The following is a 13,885-nucleotide window of genomic DNA, read 5'->3' as shown; positions in this document are numbered from 1 at the left end:
AGCTTAAAAATTTAGCCACCTACACTAACAAAAATAAAATCACAATCTACAAAATCAAAACCAAACATCATCCAACCAAAAAGTTGTTTTAATGGAAAAGAAAATAACAAAAGAGAAGAAATAATAATCTTTATGAAGATTTAGTGCTAAAAATCCTCTTCCTAACTCTAAACTCTCCAAGAACCTCTCTTCAAAATCTTATTTAGCTCCAAAAAATGAGGTTTTCTAGAGTGTTGGATGGCTAAAATGACATTCCCCTCTACTAAAAAATGAAGAAAGTGTTTTTAGCTAACTCCTTTTTGGACTATTCTCTCTCTTAGTGAGTTGTTAAGAGCTGATTGGCAAAGAAAAGCCGAAAAAGAGCATCCCACACCCTACTTGCACGCCTCTTTATTATTCCACAATCTGGCTATGCGTATTTTTCATCCCATGGGTAGGGTGTGAGCTCAACTCCATCCCACAAGTACATTATGGGATTCACTACTTTGCTTTTCATTCCCTTCTTCTTCCCATAGCTTGGGTGTATATTACCAAAAAGCTCTTTTAATCACTCCTTGCACCAAAACAATAAAAATTAATTAAATAAAAAAATAGATTTTAAGCTAATTAATCCAACAAATATTAATAAAAATTAACTAAAAACCAAAAATGCCAAAAAAAAAAAACATAGATAAAAACTAGAAAAAAATATTATGGACTAAATACTCCTGAACTTGAATATTTGCTTTTCCTCAAGAAAAAGAACATTAAAATCACAATGGAGAAATTTGATATAACTCAAAACTTGCAAAACATGGTTGCATCTTTGATAAATCAATTCAGAAAATAGTAATCCCACTGTGCTGAAATTTAATCACTCCAATCAAAACTTTGAAAATTAAATTTACAGGTTAATCATTTCAAATATGTTCATGCTTAAATGAAATGCTATACATTCAAAAACTAATTTGCTTCCTTTATATAATAATAAACCAAAAACATTTAACTCTAACCCAGCATGAAATTTTATCAATCTATTTCCACTAATGGCACACTACACTCAGGAGAATCACATAACTCAATAGGTTTAAAAAAGCATTTTAGAGAATAAACTAATTGGACAGAGTCAAAATGTGTCAGAATTCTCAATTCAATTCCCTTCTTATTTTTATATTTTTTTCTATATTTATTCATTTTTCAATTTTCAAATAGCTTTTTATAACAATCTTCCCCTAATTGTTAGTTTCCTTTTATGAAAATGCCACATTGGTTATGAAGTGTAACACCCCTATGTTCGGTAGTGCGTTCTACTGTTCTAATGACAGTGTCTGTCCGGACAGCTAGGATGCCTAGAACTACACTTAAATATTGGTGAGGAGACATAAAATAATGAAATACAAGAAAAGAAAATACAAGAAAAACAAAGGAAAAATAATAGCAATGAAATATAACCAAGTTAAACGAGCCGAGAACCATAACGATGGGTGACCGCACCGGGAGGTTGCGACGTAGACCGTTGACTAGCCCTGGACCGCGGGGAACCCTGGAACATATTTTTAAGACTTAAATAAACATCTATTGAAGTATAAATGTCAGTAGAAATATCAAAGAAAAATTAATTAATTAGTACAAAGAAAAATGAGAAATCGAGAAAATGACAAAACTCGGTGTTACTGAAAAATCGGGAATACAACCCGAACAGGGGCATTGTGGTCATTTCACACCGCAGGTTTCCTTTTGACCTAAATGTCCATTAAAAATAAATGATATTATGCTTGAAAAATATCATGAAAAAATAAAATAGTGGCACATAATGTAAATAGAGAAAAATGCGGGTGTAATTAGAATTAATTAAACTTTAATTATTATAATGTTTAAACTAAGGTTAGTGGAGGGTTAGTGGAGCTATATAAGGCATGTGAGGACAAAAGGACAGCCACTTCACTCATCTTCTTCAACCTCACTCACTTTGCCGAAATTGAAATGCTCTTAAACCTCCATGGCCGAATTGCATGCAAGCTCCACTCTTCCATCTTCAAGCCATGATCCTTGCATTTTCCTTCACTAAACTTTGCCTACACCTCTTGGGAAACATATAGTTAACAAAAAGGAGAGAAAATTTCAAGGTTTTGTCAAGCTCAAGTTAAGGTAAGTGTTCATTTTCTCTTTCTTGTTTAATTAAACTTTGAAGTAAGGTTATGGTGAATTGATTGGTTGAGAAAATTGAAGGATTTGATGAGTAGTTAATGTGTTCAATTTTGGCAGCCTTAAACTTCATGGGAATATGATTTGTTCTTTCATGTGTATGGTAATTAGTGAGGTTGATTGGAGGGCTTACATGTACTAGAGCTTAATTGTCACGTGTATGCTTGAAATGGACTTTGAAGTAGGGTTGTAAAATGAATATGGAAGTTTGGTGCATATGTACAAATTTGGGCAGCTTTGATGTACTTAGGAGAGCATTATTTCATGTGTATCAATATTGATTAATGAGTTAATGAAAGTGTATTGTTGATTTTGATCAATTAGGATTGGGTATATAAATGAGGTATGTCATGTGGTTAATTGTTGTAATTGGACTTGGAAAAGTTCTATATTATAGTGTGTATGTTGAGAGTGGTTATAAGCTGCCAAAATGACCAAAAATGTGTTGCTAAATGTGTTAATGTTATGGTACAAACTAGAATTGGCATGGAAGAGTGAACTTGGTAAGCATAGGATGTGTAATTGGTAAAGGATGAATAAATTGTAATAGGGCAGTGAGTGTTTTAGCTTAGAACCTTAAGTGTGTGACTCCAATTGGTATGAAACCAATTGGAGGTGAAACTAGGCACAAAATGTGCCAACTTTCATGAAGGAAGCTTACCAAAATTCTGCCTAGAAGGTAACTTGAAAAATGACCAAATCTGGATTAGTGCTTTGAAAGCCTGAAAATTGACCATTTGGGCAGCGGTTGGTGTTTTTGCCATAACTCACTCAAAACAGGTCCAATTAACCTGAAATATTTACCATGAATAGTTGAGACATATATATAAAATTCTTATGAAGACACCAAAGCCCAGAAATGGCCAGAACCAAGCCAAATAGCTTGCAAAAGTTCAGGTCTAAAAACTGACCGAACCAAAAGTGATCTAAAAATGACCTAAACCTACCATTTTGGTGCATTCTGTCTAGCATTGGTAAATTGACCATAACTTGGTCTACACAACTCAGAATGATCTGAAATTTTGCCCCGCATGCAATAAGACATAGACCTACAAGTTTGTAGCTTGGACTGAAACTCGAAAACTGAGGAAACTAGGTCATCCAGTTAGGTCAAATTAGCATACCGAAATCCGATAAATTGCAATAAAATGCAATATACATGAAAATAAATTGGGTAACATGTACCAATACTAAAAGGCTATAAAATGTGACATATTGGTAACATTAAACCTAATTCACCTAGAGTGCATCAAGGGTCAACATTTTTGGTTGACTAAGGGAAATAATAGTATTCAATAAATTAATTATTAAGCATTATTGTTAGAGACAGTTTAAATGAGTACTGAAACACTTTAAATTGTGTGTTTCAGTTAGCAAAGACTCAGGGAAGGGGAAGGAAACACTGAGTCAGGGCCAAGAGGCTACACTTCAGAGGTTTGTGTACAACAATTATTTCCTTTGAAATTTTCAATTGAAATAAATTATGACTATTTGTATATTATTGTTTTAAATTGTGAAAAATTGTTTGAATGATATTTGATGGATATTTATTGATCGAAAAGCATTGTAAATGGTTTGAAACCATAGCTATCATGTATATTGATTGAATTCCTCGCTAGCTTGTCTAGTGGGATGAATTGACTTTGAATTCCCTCTCTGGCTGAAGTGTTGACGTGTGTGCCTATTGAGGATGAATAGAATGAGTACTCATATTATTGCTAGCTAGCTATGTTATTCCTCATTAGCCATCGGCTCTTGGGATGAATTGGACTTTGGAACATGATTAAGCTGTGTGTGTGATTTATTGATATTTATTGTGATATTATGAAATGGAGTTTAAATTCCTTATGACATTTACTGTCTTTGAATTTAACTATGGTTTTAAGTATCCACTATTTATATGACTTATGATTTGTGATTTAAAGTTGCATTTTGTTAATGTTTTGCAGCACTGAGACATTGGCTCAGCGATAGCTTTTCATTGCTGTCGCAGGTAGACAGACTGACAGGGCAGCAGACTAGGCTGCTAGTGCTTCATTGAGAGTTCATCTGGTATATTGAGTATACCATATTTTGCATTTTATATTGTAATGTATGTTTACTGTATGTATATATTGTTCTTGGTTTTGAGCAGTTATAAATTAAAATTGTACATTAAAATTGTACATTAAAGTTGTAAACTAAATTTGTAAATTATTTTGGCTTGTAAATATGGTGATATATATTTCTTTTATCTCAGCTTTTGAAAACACTGGAAAAGTTATTATGGATTTGAGTTGGCAAATGTTGAGAAACATATTGTGTTGATTGAATATTGGAGTTTGGGGATAAAACAAAATATTGGAAGTGCTTTTTACAAGTTTTTGAAGAACTGTTTTATTTAAAATACAGATGGCACTCTGCCAAAATTTTTATAGAAATTATTAATTCTTCAAATGTGTTATCTGGTTTTACTTTAGTTAAAAAAAATTTTAACACCTGTAAATAGTGCTCACCACTGTAAAAAAAGTAAGAAAAGGTTTAAAATCCCTTGTAGTGTATTTAATGGGTTATCAGTAGACGAAGTTGATAATTCATTAGGTATACTACGGGATCATATTATGCCTTGCAGAGATATAGGGTGTGACATGAAGGCACCTGATTATTCAGCAATTGATAAATTTAAGGTGCTTTGCATGCTCATAATCTAAGCTACTATTTGAAAAACTACTAAATATGGGGTTCATGAATATTCTTGGTTATTAACGACACAAACTAGTGGAGCAAATTGTGCAATTTTATTATGCTACTTTCTTTTTCTCTTTTTAATTCAAAATATATACAACTATATATACAAAGAGAAGGAATATAAAATAAGATCCAAGCATGCTCTAATCATGTGATTGATTCATTCTCACATTAAAAAGTAATTTGCCTTAATTTCATAATCTCTTAAGCACACTATCCACAATTTGCTTCAATGGACATAATGAAATTCTCATTTAACGTTGCTAAAGCAAAATAATTATCTCATGTAGAGAATCTCATTTAACCAATTCATAGATCAAAAAATAAATAAACTGTGGATTTAACTCCCCAAATCATATTGAAATAACTAAAGAAACAAAAAGAGCAAACTTATTTTCTTTTGAATTTCTCAATAAAAATGCAACCACATTTCACACAACTAGACACAAAAGAAAATAAACAACTTAATTTAAAAAAAAAAAGAAACTAAAATATATACCCTCAAACTTAGACCTGCCATTCTCCTCAATGACAGCATATAATAATCTACCTACAGAGAAGATAAATGTATAATGAAGCTAAAAACGTATGCATTACTAATGTAAAAAACACTTCAATTCAATAATTTGAACAGGTTCATTCTCTCCAATTTCACAATTCATCACCATTGCAACAATACGATTCAACATATCACATACATAACTCATCAATTTTCAATTCAACACAAAATAAGGGATTGCCACATTCAATAATTCAAAGCAAAGTTTAGGACTCCCCCTTTTGTAGGTTGCCTTAATTCTTTGTAAGCTCTTCTCCATCTATAACCCTTGCTTCTCATTTTACTTTCCTTCTTGCCTTCAACATAGCTATAAACAAATAAAAACACAGCAATCAAGATTTGGGGAACACATAAAACATGAACTAAACTAAACTTAACCAAAACTAAATATAAACAAAATTGAAAGAAATAACAAAATAAAAAAATAACCCTTGGGTTGGCTCACAAGAAGAGCTTATTTTAGGTCTATAGCTTTACCACCCCACTCCTCGTAGAGGTTTGAAAACAAATTTCTCAGCCTTCCTAACAAGTGTTCCAAAAATTTGTACTCCTATTTCCTTCCAGCTATAGTGAGAACACCCATTATTTTGTTCAGCATTCCTATTGCACTTTGAGAAGATTTCAATTGGAGATTATAGAAGGAACATTTGAGTTTAACCTTCGAAACCTTAAATTAAGAAGTAAGATTTTTATATTCATCTTGATTAAGCTCAATTTTGTCTTGTACTTTCTCAACACTATCAATCACTTCATTTTGTTCAACTAAATGTGCAAAATCCATCTCAACACTAACCTTTTCAAAATCATTCAATTTAGGCTCACTAAAGAAATTACTCAAACTCTCATCAATAATTTCTATTCTAAAACATTCATATTTTTTCATGAAAACTTTACAAGTACTAGATAAAATGAATTTTATCTCTTCATGCCCAACTCTAAAAGCCAGTGTACCTTTATGAATATCAATTAAGTCCTTGCTAGTTGTAAGGAATGGGCACTTAGGAGTAAAAGGTACCTCTTTATCTTCCATCATGTCTAATACAAAAAAATCCATAAGAAAGATGAATTTATCAACTTTTATGGGCACGTCCTTAATACACTTTTTGCTATCACCATAGAGCAGTTTGCTAATTATAGAGAAATAGTAGTGGGCTTAATCTCTCTTAATCCTAATTTGTTAAAATTAGAATAAGGCATGAGATTAATACTTTCACCAAGATCACATAGTGCTTTATCAAATTCACAATTGCTTATTTTATAAGGGATAGTGAAACTTCTTGGATATTTCTATCATAGATGGAATATTCAGGCAAATTTTAAGATTCCACGGGCAAGGGAATGGGGTTAGAATATGTTTATATATGAAATGTTTAAAATGCTTTTAAAAAATGAAAATGTTATAAAGGTTTTCATCCTTAAAAGTTTTCAAGTGTTTGTTTTAAGCAGAAGGAACTTCAACAATTAAAGGATGGACTTTCTGTAGCTGAAGTACTTTTTATGGCTCAAATGTCCATTTGGAAAGAATAGACTTTGATAACTAAAAGCATGGCTTCTGGTAATTGAAAGTCTCCTAACTATTAAGGGTATAAAAAGGACCAAGCCTTGTATTTCTACCTCAAATACTTGGGCTTTCTCTTCTTCTCTCTCTCTCTCTCTCAACTGCTGAAGCATATAAGGAGCTTTTTGAGGAACTTCCTTAGGTTTTTCAAGATCTGGAGGTGCATTATTCCATTTAGAAGTTGGGGAGAGTATATTCAAGCTTTGGGGCTTTGATTTTCTCACCTCCAAGCTCTAAGAAAAGAGGTAATATTATTTTCTTCTTAATCTAATAGGCAGATCTAAGAAATTTAAAGAGGGATTAGGTTTCTATAACTTCAATTTCATATAAAGATATTTTTACGATGAGTTATGGGTAGTTTATGCATGTTAGGGCTAGGGTTTTGTGATTTGTGTTGAAATTACATGTTATGTTGTTAGATTAGTTATGTTAAAGCATTATGGGCCTTAAATGACTAGTTCCCCTTGATGGATTTGAAGAAATCTGATAAGTGCATAATTTATTAATTTTACTTCCATCACATTTAATGTTTTTAGGGTATCTTTATGCCTAATTCAGTTGATTAAAGTATAATTATCTATTAGGCATATGTTTAGAGAGTTATTAAAATAATTATGTTAAATAGAGAAATTTTCAGCATTTGCATTAATTTGACTCTTACTATATTTTTCAGGGTTTTGGTGAAGTCCCAGAACATAAAAGTGTGGAAGGATACTTGGACAGGTCGAAGGATTGAGAAGCATTGTTGATACAAAGCACACAGGTCGTGTAAGCACAACCACAGACCCGTGTAACATTCTGCCATAAGAAATCTAGAGAACCGAGGAAGAAACAAAGTACACGGGCCGTGTAACTTGACCCGTGTAAATCTTGGAGACCCGTGTAACCTTCTGTGCCAATGTAAGACATACCCATTTAGCTCCAGTAAGTTACACGGCCTACACGGGCCGTGTATCCGTCGACAATCAGTTTCCTGATTTTGCTCCAATTGTAGTTTTTGACAGAGACTCTAAAAACCTAACCCTAAACCATTTATTATAAATAGAAGAAGTAGCAGCCGACACGAGGAACCATTGAGTAGCCTCTCGAAAAGAGAGAATTAGACTTTCGTTCTCTATTCACATTCTAGATTTCTTCAATTTTCTTCTTTAATTTTTCTGTAAGCCATGAACATGAGTGGCTAAGTTTTTAATTCAGTTCAAGAGATTCAAGTTCTTTTACTTGATTTGTGAGACCAGGTTCTTAATTTAATTTATGTCTTTTTGAATATCTATTGTTTTCTTATTTCATTGTCCTTGATCTATTGAATGATTTACTAAAAAGGCCTATTAGTTAATTGTTTGATGTGGTCAAGTGCTAGTTCATCTTCATAATCCATAATTGTTGTGTAAGATTGAACATGAGTAGAAATTAGGTTTTATTGATTATGATCCCACTTTTTGATAATAACGTAAGGAAACAATAGAGTGAATTAAATGATTTATGCTTCATAAATTAATGTTCAGCTTAACTACTTCCTATTCTTAAAGCAGTTATTAATTTGATGAGGATTGGTTAATGCCAATTCAGTTAATAATTAGAGTCAACAAGGGTGCTGGGCTCGAATTGATGAGTATAGGGAAGTTAGGGATTTTACCTTGCTGTTTGGTAAATCTACATTAAGTATTCAATAAGAGATAATTGTATTTCTTTTGCTTATGATCAAATCAATGCACTGGAATGCAAATTACCTTGGACTAAAGTTTGTTTAATTTGAGAATTTCTTATTTAATTTTAGATCTTAATTTTTTATTTTTGAATTCTTCTTTGGATTGCGAATTACCCCCCCCCCCCCAACCTTTGTTTCTTTTTCCATAACATAAGCGTAAGAAATTTAATAATTCAGTCTCTAGGGTTCGACCTAGATTTACCACTTACTACAGAAAATATTTCATAATTGGTAATTTCAGTTAATTTAATTTCTGGTGGATTTGACAGCCACTAAGAATTTTTGCGCCATTGCTGGGGATTGAAATTTATTGGATTTCGTGTTTTTAGTGTTAGGATATTCTGTTATTAATTTTGTTTGTGAGTTGTTGCAGTTTTTAGGTTTTTGAAAAGAAAAAAATTATGGTGTTACTATTCATCAAGAAGTTTGGTTGAATTTGGAGGGCGGCCCATACCTATTTCGAAGGAAACAACGCTCTGATTAAGACCAATCAATCCTTAAGATTCCTTGGCCCCACCCTCTTGAGGCCAAATTCGATTGTTTTCTAGGGTTTTGAGGCTTTTTTCTATTTTTACTTTGATTTCTTTTTGTTTATGACAAGAACTTCTCAATCTGGTGAGTTGATCTTTGATCCAGAAGTAGAAAAAACTGCTAAATAGCTGAGAAAATAGGCTAAGCAGGTTAAGTAGATTCCGAGTACATCTGAAGGAGTCCAATCTCCAAGGGAGTTAAGTTCGGATTCGGATTTGGATTCAAATTCTGAAAATGAAACCATGGCTGTTAGAACCTTGAAAGAGTTAGATGCTCCTGATATTAACCAACAGCCTTTGTGTATTCAATACCCTGCCTTAAATGTTGCTTTTGAGTTAAAATCTGGACTAATCTATTTATTGCCTAAGTTTCATGGTCTTGCAGGTGAGGATCCACATAAGCATTTAAAAGAATTTCATATTCTGTGTTCCAGCATGAAACCTCAAGGAGTTTCAGAGGATCAAATCAAGCTTCGAGTTTTCCCTTCTCACTGGAAAGCACAGCTAAGGATTGTTTATATTATCTTTCTTCCGGATCTGTCAACTCATGGAATGGGATGAAGCAGATATTTTTGGAGAAGTATTTTCCCACTTCCCGTGCCACCAACATAAGAAAAGAAATTTGTGGCATTCGGCAGTACAATGGAGAAAGTTTGTATGAGTATTGGGAGAGATTTAAGAAGTTATGTGCAAGTTGTCCCCATCATCAAATAAGTGAGCAACTTCTGCTTCAGTATTTCTATGAGGGACTTCTACCAATGGACCGTAGTATAATAGATGCTACTAGTGGAGGAGCTTTGGTTGACAAGACACCAGAAGAGGCAAGGAGGCTGATTACTAACATGGTAGCAAATTCTCAGCAGTTTGGAATGAGAATGGATCACACACCTATGAAGGTTAATGAGGTAAGTATATCAAACCTTAAGAAACAGATATTTGATTTAACTTCTTTGGTGAGGCAGTTAGTTGTAGGGAATATGCAAATTGTTAAGGTATGTGGGATTTGTTCGGGTTCGGGTCATGCTACTGACATGTGTCCTGCGTTACAAGAGGATGAATCAATGCAACATGCTAATGCAGTAGGACATTGTGGATAGCCACAACGTAGGTATGATCCCTTTTCTAGTACTTATAATCCAGGATGGCGAGATTATCCCAATTTGACTTATGGGAATCAACCGGTGCAAAATCGATACCAACAGCAGAGACAACTGAATCAACCACCTCCACCTCCACCTCCCTCAAATCAAGGTATGTCACTTGATGAAATTATTAAGGCTGTAACACCCCTAAGTTTGGTAGTGCGTTCTACTGCTCCGGTGACCAGTGCTGTCCGGACAGCTAGGATGCCTAGAACCGTACTTCGATATGAGTGAGGAGACATAAAATAATGAAATACAAGAAAAGAAAGTACAAGAAAAACAAAGGAAAAATGATAGCAAAGAAATGTGATCAAGTTAAGCAGTAGGAAACCTAACGATGGGTGATGCCTTTGGGAAGTCACGGCGTGGACCGTTGACTAGCCCTGGACTGCGGGGAACCCTGGAAAACATTTTTAGGACATAAATAGACCCTTATTGAAGTATAAATCTCATTTGAAAGATTAAAGAAAAATTAAATAATTAGTACAAAGAAAAGTGAGAAATTGAAAAACAGACAAAATACGGTGTTACCGAAAAATCGGGAATGCCACCCGAACAGGGGCATTATGGTCATTTGACATCCCGAAGTGTCTTTTGACCTAAATGTCCATTAAAAATAAATAATATTACACTTAGAAAATGAAATGAAAAATTCAAAGAGGGGTACCTAATACAAATAGCCAAAAGTGGGGTGAAAAATGTGTAAATAACACATTTAAACTTATTTTATGATATAATTTAAATGAGTGGACCACTAAGGGAATAAAATAAAACAAAGAGGAGCAGCTGTACTTCCACTAAACCAATAGAAACTTCATCTTCCTCATTTGGATTCAAAGTTGCCGAATTGAAGAAAATGGAAACCACCATGGCCATTTTTCATGCAAGCTCTCTTAACTCTCCATTTTCAACTCCAATCTCTTAGGTTCCTTCATGAAACTTTGTCTACTCATCACAAGGAAGAGTTTGATACTAAATTTGAGAAGTTTAAGCAAGGTTTAATAAGCTCCAAGCATAAGGTAAGTTCATAATTTTGAAGATAGCTTTGTTAAGTTTTGTGTGCATGTTATGGGTATTGGTTTTGTGAAGGAAAATTTTGAGTTTGAAGAGTTATTGTTGTTTTCATTTTGGACAGCCATGGAGTCACGTTTTTGATGAGATATTTGTGTATATAATTGATGAGAAATGGTGTTGATCATGATGATTTAATAACCTAGTGAATTACTTCATGTTTATATGGTGATTTTGGCACTTGGATGAGAATTGATGAATTGTAGGGCAATGTGGTGTTGAAGAAGGTTTTCGGCAGCTTGGGAACCCTTGAATAATTGTATGTATTGATGGAAGTGTTGGCAGAATGTTGACATAGAAGGAGTGATGGATATGTGTATGAAATTAATTTGTAAAGTGTATGTGAGAATTAGTGATGTTTAGGTGTGTATGTGATTGCATTTAGACTTTGTAAATGTGAACTTTAATTGGCGTATTGAAGATAGTTGTAATCTGCCCAAAGTGAGGATAATGTAAAGTGGGATGTGGTTTTGGTAATGTACCAAAACAGATTTGGTAGGGAAGTAAACATATTGCAAGGTAAATGTGTGTGATTGATGTGTGTTAAGCAAAGTAACCAAGGGCAGTATACATTTTAGCCAATAAGTTTAAATGTGTAAACTCAATTGGTATGAGACCAATTGGAGGTGAAACTAGGCACAAAATGTGCCAACTTTCATTGAGAAAGCATACCAAAATTCTGCTTGCAAGGTGACCTAAGAAAATGACCAATTCGGATTAGGTGCAATTAGGACCTGAAAAATGACCAATTGGGCAGCAGTGAGTGTTTAGGCCATAACTCACTCAAAACAGGTCCAATTGACCTGAAATTTTAACCATGAATAGTTAAGACCCATACCTACAAGTCTTATGAAGACACCAAAACCCAGAAATGAACAGAAGCAAGTCAAAAAGCTTGCACAAGTTCGGGTCCAAAAACTGGCCGAACCAGAGTTGACCAAATTGACCTAAATTGATACCATTTGACGAGCAATAGTGTAATGACCATAACTTGGTCTACTTAACTCGGATTGACCTAAAATTTTGCACTGCGGTCCATAAGACATAGATCTACAAGTTTGTAGTTTTGACCGAAACCCGAAAACCGAGGGAACTAGGCCGTTCGGCTAGGTCAAACCAGTATCCCGGAATCCAGCAAGTTGCATTAAAATGCACTAAACAAGGAAACGAGTTTGGCAAAATGTACCAAACCTAAAACCCTATCGAGTGTGACATATTAATGACACTAAAACCTAATTTACCTAGAAAACATCGAGGGTCGGTATATTAGGTGATTAAGTAAATAAAGGTATTCAGTGAATTGCTTATTGAACATAATCGTCATAAACAATTTAATTTAGCACTGAAACACTTCAAATTGTGTTTCTCAGTTAACAAGGACTCAGCAAAAGGGAAAGAAATACTGAGTCAGGACCAGGAGACAAATATCAGAGGTTTGTGCACAACAACTATTTCTTTTGAATTATTTTCAATTGAAATAAATATTGACTATTTGTATATTATTGTTTTAAATTGTGAAAATGTATTTGAATGAATATTTATTGCTTGAAAAGCATTGTAAATGATTTGAAACTGTGAGAAATTGTTTGAATGACATTGATGGATACTTATTGATTTAAAAGCATTGGAAATGGTTTGAAACCACAGCTATCATGTATATTGATTGTATTCCTCATTAGCTTGTCTAGTGGGACGAATTAAATTCCCTCTCTGGCTGAAGTGTTGAGGTGTGTGCCTGTTGAGGACGAATTGGATGAGTACTCATATTTTTGCTAGCTAGCTATGTTATTCCTCATTAGTCACCGACTTTTGGGACGAATTGAATACCTCATTAGCCATTGGCTTTTGGGACGAATTGAACTATGGATCATGATTAAGCTGTGTGTGATTTATTGATGTGTATTGTGAGATTGTGAAATGAATTTAAACTCTCATTGACATATACTGTCTTTTGAATTCAAACATGACCTGACTTATGAAAATCTATTGTGATCTTGAAATGGAGTTTAAATTCTTATTGACCTTTATTGTCTTAAATTTGACTATGGTTTTAAGTATCCACTATTTACATGATTTATGAATTGTGATTTAAATTGTATTTGGTTAATGTTGTGCACCTCGAGACATTGTCTCGTGATAGCTTTATTCTTATCGCGGTAGAGAGAGGCAGGCAGGCGATGAACTAGGCTGCATATACATCCAGCAAGGGATTACCTGGTATAATGAGTATACCAGTATTTTGCATTTTGTACTGTAATGTATGACACTGTATGTACATTTTGTTTTTGGTTTTGAGCAGTTGTAAATTCAAATTGTACCTTGAAGTTGTAAATTAATTATGAGTTATTTGACTTGTGAAAATTGTATTATATTTCCTTATCTCAGACTTTGAAAAATTTCTATGGA

The 13,885-nt window shown here is 33.6% G+C and overlaps 1 non-coding gene across 1 annotated transcript; it reads right to left on the bottom strand.

The window, feature by feature from the left end:
• Positions 1–9,871: 9,871 nt before the first annotated feature.
• On the bottom strand, positions 9,872–9,978 carry LOC131175076 (small nucleolar RNA R71). The gene has a single exon (XR_009145236.1). It is a non-coding gene; the product is annotated as a small nucleolar RNA R71 (small nucleolar RNA).
• Positions 9,979–13,885: the final 3,907 nt, after the last annotated feature.

Source organism: Hevea brasiliensis, chromosome 16 (genome assembly GCF_030052815.1).
Source record: "Hevea brasiliensis isolate MT/VB/25A 57/8 chromosome 16, ASM3005281v1, whole genome shotgun sequence".
NCBI lineage: Eukaryota > Viridiplantae > Streptophyta > Magnoliopsida > Malpighiales > Euphorbiaceae > Hevea > Hevea brasiliensis.
This window is presented reverse-complemented; position numbering and strand designations above follow the sequence as displayed.